This window comes from Otolemur garnettii, unplaced genomic scaffold (genome assembly GCF_000181295.1).
Source record: "Otolemur garnettii isolate 467f Iridium unplaced genomic scaffold, OtoGar3 scaffold00005, whole genome shotgun sequence".
Classification (NCBI taxonomy): Eukaryota; Metazoa; Chordata; class Mammalia; order Primates; family Galagidae; genus Otolemur; species Otolemur garnettii.
This window is the reverse complement of record NW_003852400.1, coordinates 16622047-16629204: the sequence shown is the minus strand read 5'-3', so window position 1 is coordinate 16629204 and position 7158 is coordinate 16622047. Positions and strand designations below refer to the sequence as shown.

The window sequence follows — 7158 nt, the reverse complement described above, 5'->3', positions numbered from 1 at the left end:
TCGCTTTTGTCCAAGATACATTTTGTTATGCTGAATTTCAACAGAATAATTATTATTTCAACAGAATAATAATATGTAAATAGGTAGGGAGAAAAAAGAGTTTATATCAAAAACTTGAAGATACTGAACCCACATAAAGGCAACTACATTGGCAGGCTTTGGTCTTGATATGAGAATATAATAAAATGATAAAATAATACTTTAAAAATATTTCACAAACTTTGCACATGGAGAATTAAATATTTTTTTAAATCTACATAATATTCATGGGAAAAATTTAGTTCACATTACATAAACTCACCATCTTAACCATTTTTAAGAATACAATTCAATATTGTGAAATAGTCACATTATTGTGAAAAAGATATCCAGAACTTTACCTCACAAAATTGAAATTTTTGCCCCTTAAAAACCAACTTTTCATTTCCTCCTTCCTATTGCCCCTAGCAACCATCATTCCCCTTTCTGTTTCTATGAATTGGACTACTTTAGAAAAGTCACATAAGTGGAATCAAACAGTAATTTCTCATTTGTGACTGTTTTTTTTTTTCACTTAGCATAATGTCCTCACGTTTTGTTCTTTCATACTGAAGAAGATGACAAGATTTCCCTCCTCTTAGGTTGAGTAATAGGTTATTGTATATACATTTTGTTTATCCATTCATCCATCAGTGGGCATTTCCATTGCTTCTACCTCTTAGCTTTTGTTAAGTAGTGCTGTTAACATAGGTAGGAAAATATCTCTTGGAGATCCTGTTTTGGATACTTTGGCATAAAAGTGCTCCAAGTGGGATTGCAGGAGCACATGGTCATTCTATTTGTATCTTTTTCACATTGTTTTCCATGGCAGTTATATCACTTTATAATCCCACCAATAGTGCACAAAGATTCAGTTTCTTCCACATCCTTGTCAACACTTGTTATTTCCTGGTTTTCGATAACAGTCTTCCTAATGGACACTAAATTAGGTAGTAATGTAGGTAATGAACACTAGATTACTAGAAATTTTTTTTCAAAAAACAAAAAATGCCTAATGGAATGAATAACATCATTGGCTCTCTGAACAATGAAGCACCATCTTCCTTAGATTCCCAGGGTTGGATTACTGATTGGTTCCTAAGCACTTAACCATTATACCATGAAATCTATCTTAGTAGAGTTAAGGAAGGCTGTACCACTCCTACACCGTTTTAATTACTCTGGTAAAGGCTACTGTAACATCAGCAGCAAAGAAAGAGGGAGAGATTTTCAGTGCATATGAGAATGTATCAACAAAACATATTGTAACACTATATCTCACTAATAATATCTCAAACTGGTATTTCTGAGAAGCTCAATGCAAAATCCTGATCTTCCAGCAGGGTCTTTGCTAGGTGTGGTCAGAATCAATGTAACAGCACCTCATACCTTAAACTCAACTGTTTCTGAACACAAAACTAATACCAGTTTTTATTTTCTTTAAATTTTTTTTAAACCTTCTGTGATGTGACTTTCTCATTTTGGTGGATTCCTCCCAGTCAAGGGTTTAGCTATGAAGTGACTCCTAGGCAATAAAGTAGTTCATCTCTTTGTAGGGTCACTTGATACTATGTGTCCAAACATTTGCAAAATACATAATCACTTGTTCAGGTATTTCACATCTGAAATTATCTTAAATTGTGAAATTAATTAACAAACATTAATATTCAAAGGTGTTCATAGAGGTGTTGCTTATTTTAACCAAAATGTAAGTAATTTAAAATGCCCAAGAATAGAGAAGTGATTAATAAATTAAAGTGCATTCACATTGGAATCTAGGTAACCATTAAACCTCATGCTGTGGCTTGAAGGTTTACACTTTGATACTTTTACATGTTTTATATATATTTTTTACAGTTTTAGAAAGATATTTTTACATACTTTTTTAGTTCACCTTTATATTTTATTAATACTACAAGGCATTCATAACGTGTTACAGAGTGGCAAAAGCAAGTATGAGTGTGTGAATGTGTGTAAACACCATCAGTGGTCAAGGCTAACTAAAGCTCATTGAGCTTAAAACTAAACACTTCACCTACATACAATTCCATTTACAGAAGAGAATAACAAAATAGAGTACAGTGGTCAATTTCTCTGGATTAGGAAATTGAAGTGAACATCATCTTCTTGTTGCTTATGTTTGTTTTTTAATTTTTCTGTAAGAAATGTATATCACTTGTGTTCTATAAAATAACCAAGGAGTGGAAACCTGGCCTGAAATGGAAGCCATTTCTCAGCTTGGTTCTTAGCTGCTTATCTTTGGCCTCAGAGAGGCCGGGCTGATGAGTACTACTGAAGATGGCCACCTCCTCTGCCAGAGAAAACAAGCCTGATGAAAAACTGAGAACACCTGGGGCAGAAGGGCCTGCCTCTTAGCTAACTGCAAGTGTTGACTGCTATCTCCTCACATTCTGAGGAGGGAGAAGAAAATTAATACAGTCAGTAAAAAGTTGTATGTCCTTGAGGGAAGCTTTCTATGAATAGGTAAGTCCATTCACAGGTTTACTTTGGTTTTAAATTTAAAATTTAAATACACTTAGTATTAAGTTAAAACCTAATTTACCCTAAAATTTTTACCATTAATTTACAAATTATTGGTCAAACATATTTTAATAGTACCTTATAAATGGATTTCAATTGATCTTTGGCCCAATTTAAAAAAATCCCTTCCTTCAAAGGCAATTCCCTTACAAATGGCCTGACAATCAAATAGATTTGAAGGTAAATTTGTAAGTAGGTAGATAGAAAAATCTTAAATGTTCCAGTGCTATATAAAACTTGATAAGATTTCAATTTAAAATAACATCTCAATCAAGTACTCAGTTACACATTTTAAGGTGAAATTAAACATATTAATTAATTAAATGTATGATTTTGTGAGGCAGATTCTTACACATTAGAAATCCTTAAAATGCCAAGTATGCACAGATCTCTTTTTCATATAAAAATCTTGCTGCCAAATTTATTCTTCTTAAATATTTCTACTTTGAATTATAAATATTCCAAGGCTAAACGATTTTTATTCACGGAAAAAATCACATCCCTACAACCAACTTTGAGGTTACCTTCCCAGACAATTGAAGCTATGTGTTGACCTGGGATTTTTAACCAAGTGGCTGGCTGGATTTTTGTCAGTCACTAAGGGTCACCTCGAACCCTATTTATCGTCTATAAAAAGGACCTCATAAATTACCAAGGTTTGAGTCCTTAACCTTTATAAGCCACATAGCTCTGACTCATAGCCTTTCCTGATTTTTAACTTAGGTTAACTTTCATCCTGCTAACAGTACCATTTAATTAAATCAAACATATTGAGTCACTGTTTCATTCGGGTCTGAGTTCTTTTTAGTTTCTTCCTGTTCAGTAGAACCATAATTCCTATATAAATGTGATAAATCATTTTGTTGAATTCACACCTTGCAGTCACAATGCTCAGTCTTTCTACTGACACATATTTATGTGTCCACATATACGTAGTACATTAGAGATAGAATGCAGGAGTAAGATGATTATACCTGACCTTGTGGGGGTGAACAGACATCACAGCCTTCTTGCTAACCAACCCTCTGTGCTAACCAACATGATAATAGAACACTTACTGACAGAACCTAGAAAATAAGCACTATTTTTTTTAGGAACCATACCACTTCTCCAGTCCACTTTTCAGAAGATGAGGGGAAAGTATATATTTAAGCATAAACTCAATTGCTTGGCCTTTGATGTGGAACCATCTGAGGTCAGCTGCATCAGAACTTCCATTGATGTTCTTTGCTGTCTGCCCCACATGGACAGACAGCACCCAGGGAGTTCAGCAGCTTAGAGGAGCCTCTTTCACTGCAGTTGAAGGAACTCCTTTGACTGGAGAATTTAATAGTGAAGAAAAAATAACGCTGCCTTATGTTTAGAACATTTTGCTTATATAATACCTTCCTGAGGGCAGAAAGGCAAAATAGACTTAATTATGCACAAGAGTTCATATTAATACAATTATTTAATGATTCTCAATCCTGAAATAATGTCAAAAAATCAAAAAGCTGTCTGAAATCTCACAGAAGAGGTAAAGCTTGAGATCCTTCATACTGCACAGTTCTTGCCAATATAGGAGAGCTCTAGTTTTATCTGTGCTATGAATAAAAAGACAGTGGCATCCAGCACTAGGATTATCATCTGCCTACTCAGAAAAATAATGATTAATTTAAGATAAATAGATGCCGGCTTCAGACATGCTTATTATATTTCCCAGACACTGCTGCGGCAACACTCTCTCTTCTCAGAGGTTATAAAGTATTCAGAGAGATCATTCTTTTCTACTCACAGAACGCCAAGCATTCGAGATTTAATCTAGCTCTCTGTTCAGTATGGTTGAATTTTATTTTGCTTTATTATTCCCCTACCAATACAAAATTCTTCAACTTGATTCTTCATAATATAAACTTTTTGTTCCTTTTATTGCTCAGCTTTATATTTTATTATGGAAAAATGGCTTCACTATAATGTATAATAGTAAAATCATACCACTTAAAACAAATTAGTAATTCAAAATAAAAAACAGCAATCACGGACTGACAATAATTTTGAAAAGTTTGCAGAGCATGACTATATTTTAGTTTTCCCTGAAAATATTTGATTTTTTTCCCTAAAGAATAGCTTTTTAAAAGTATAGAAGTAAAAAGTTGTCTTCAGTCAAAAAATATATTGATTCTTTATTTTTTAAGTCACAAAGAAAACAGGTTTTCAAAGGGAGAGAAGATATGCATGAGGCCAGAAACCCACACTTGGATTCCAATATAATCACATGACCAGGAAGAATTTCCTTCTTTTCATGAGACATAGATCTTAGAGAATGACCTTATGAGAAATATACAACTAGCTTGGTCTACAAATTACTAGAGGCAAATTTCTAACAGCAAAGGAGGAGTCACTGAACACAAGTCACCCCATTGGCTTTAACCACTAGAAACTCATGAACTATCACTTCCAATACTGAGGTGAGCCTGGGATCCAAAACAGGCCTTCAGTCTGGTCAAGAGTCAAAGTTTAAAAATATGCTTTCTTTATACTATGGTATTGGTTTATTATTAAAAAGTTTCAGGTATGTGCAACACACAGAGACTTCAGTGAGATAAACATGCTCTGTAGTAGACAGGTGCAGCATTCTGAGAAGTTAAAGAAACATTTAACCATCAAGCAATGCCTAGGTCAGACTGTTTCTCTTCCTTATATTGATATTAAGTCTTTCATAAAACTGCCAAATATGAAAATTATCTTATATCTCTAGCTTTGTTTTTGATAAAAACAAAGTTATTCTTCCCATCAAACCTTAACCTTGTCCTCTCTCAAATCCAAAAGATCCCTAATAAAAATTATAAAGCAAATATAATCACAGCAACTGCAATTTATACTCATGTTGCATGGATAAAAGAGTCAATAATTCTAAGGAAAGGATGATCCAGACTATCTTAATATTTGACCCTGAAACTTATATGATTACAAGAATTTTGCCTTTGTAATTAACAGTTTCATTTATCTCATATGATTACTAGTTGGATTTCTCTAGGAAAAAAGATGTAGGCAATTGAAAAGAGAAACATTCAACAAGAATACAAAATACAAAGAAATCATAATTTTTTCTAATTAAATCACTGGGTTAGGAGTTAACAACTTATACTTAGTTCAGCCACTATTTAGTAAAATAAGGCACTTAAAACTTTTCAAGGTTAAAAGAGGCACCAAGTGATTATTTATCCACACACAAAGGCACCCACAGCCCAAGGTAGCTTTGCCTAGCAACTCACCTAGAACAGGTACCCATATTGAAATGGTTTCCTTGAGGCTGACAGTGGCACTTATGTAACTAAGAGGAACCTGCCATCAAGACAAACAGGAACAGGTGAGGCTTGGACCAAAGAGGCCTTCATGCAACTCTGGCAGATGCCAGGACTGAAAGATGATGATAGTGGCCAGACACCCACACCCCTGCTCCGCCATCATGTAATTGCAAACCCCTGGGAATGTGCCATCCTAAACAAAGCGGGTGCCATCTCAACACACTCTGCTCCATCACCTTATTAGCTTCTCACAAATGTTACTCCACAAAATATACCTCATAAAATATACTTCACATAAAAATGTCTGTACTTCTGGTTACACATATTAAAACAGTGAAATTTAGTATCCCATGAGGCATTGAATTGTCCTCAACTGTTAATTTTAGAAGATGTTAGCTTCTAAAGAATTGTGGAGTTGTCCTCAATTAGAACGGGCAAAGGGATTTAAATGTAATGTAAGCTGGAAAGAATCCAGGATAACAAAGTCTTATTGGATAAATTAAAGAAAATCTGTTTAGGCATTTAGGACATAAGAATAGATCACTAAGCTGTTTTTACTATATTGCTGCTCTAGTGAAATGAAATAAAAGTGGTGGGCCTAATTACTTAGATTAATATTACTTTTACTTTAAAAATAAATAATTCCTAAAGTTCTAACTTCTAGCCTAAATCTTCAGTGCACATTTTAGACATAATAATATTTTAGTGGGCATTTCTGATTGTAAGATTTTTGTCTTCCCTAAACTACTCACCACTAAACGTGGAACCCATCATATTACTTCCTGTTTAAATCACTGAATGGCTCTCTATTGTGTATCATAAAATTAAAATTCCTATAACTACTTTTTAAATAACTCTAGCACCAGTTTATTCACTTCTATCATACATCCTAAAAAGCACAACCATGAGAAATATTATCTCACTGTTTCAGTATTCTGTGTACATATGCTTTTGTCAACTTTGCTCTAAAGTAAGCAACTTGAATTAACCTCTTTGTACCCTGCTTTCCTTAACTGCAAAAAGAATATGGTATGTAAGTGGAGCTAAGTCCTCCTCCAATTCTAAACTTCAGCTAGTCCAATTTTCTCCATTTTATGCAACAACTGTTCAAAGTTAAGCCACAGTAAGCACTAAAATAGATTTTAGCTTGGGAATAATGTGTTTTAGCATGGTATATTATATGAACCAGAGCAGGTATCTATATTGAAATTATAAAGATAATTACTTAAAACATAATTACCTTTTAATGTGTGAAGCAACTGGGTTATTAGACAAAGGTTTTAAGTCATGAAAAACTAACTTAAAATTTGTT

The 7158-nt window shown here is 33.7% G+C and overlaps 1 protein-coding gene across 1 annotated transcript in view; it reads right to left on the bottom strand.

Moving 5' to 3' along the window:
- The window catches only part of ZNF804B (zinc finger protein 804B), a 503980-nt gene that overhangs the window by 453692 nt on the left and 43130 nt on the right, over window positions 1–7158 (bottom strand). The gene's annotated exons all lie outside the window — the stretch shown is intronic.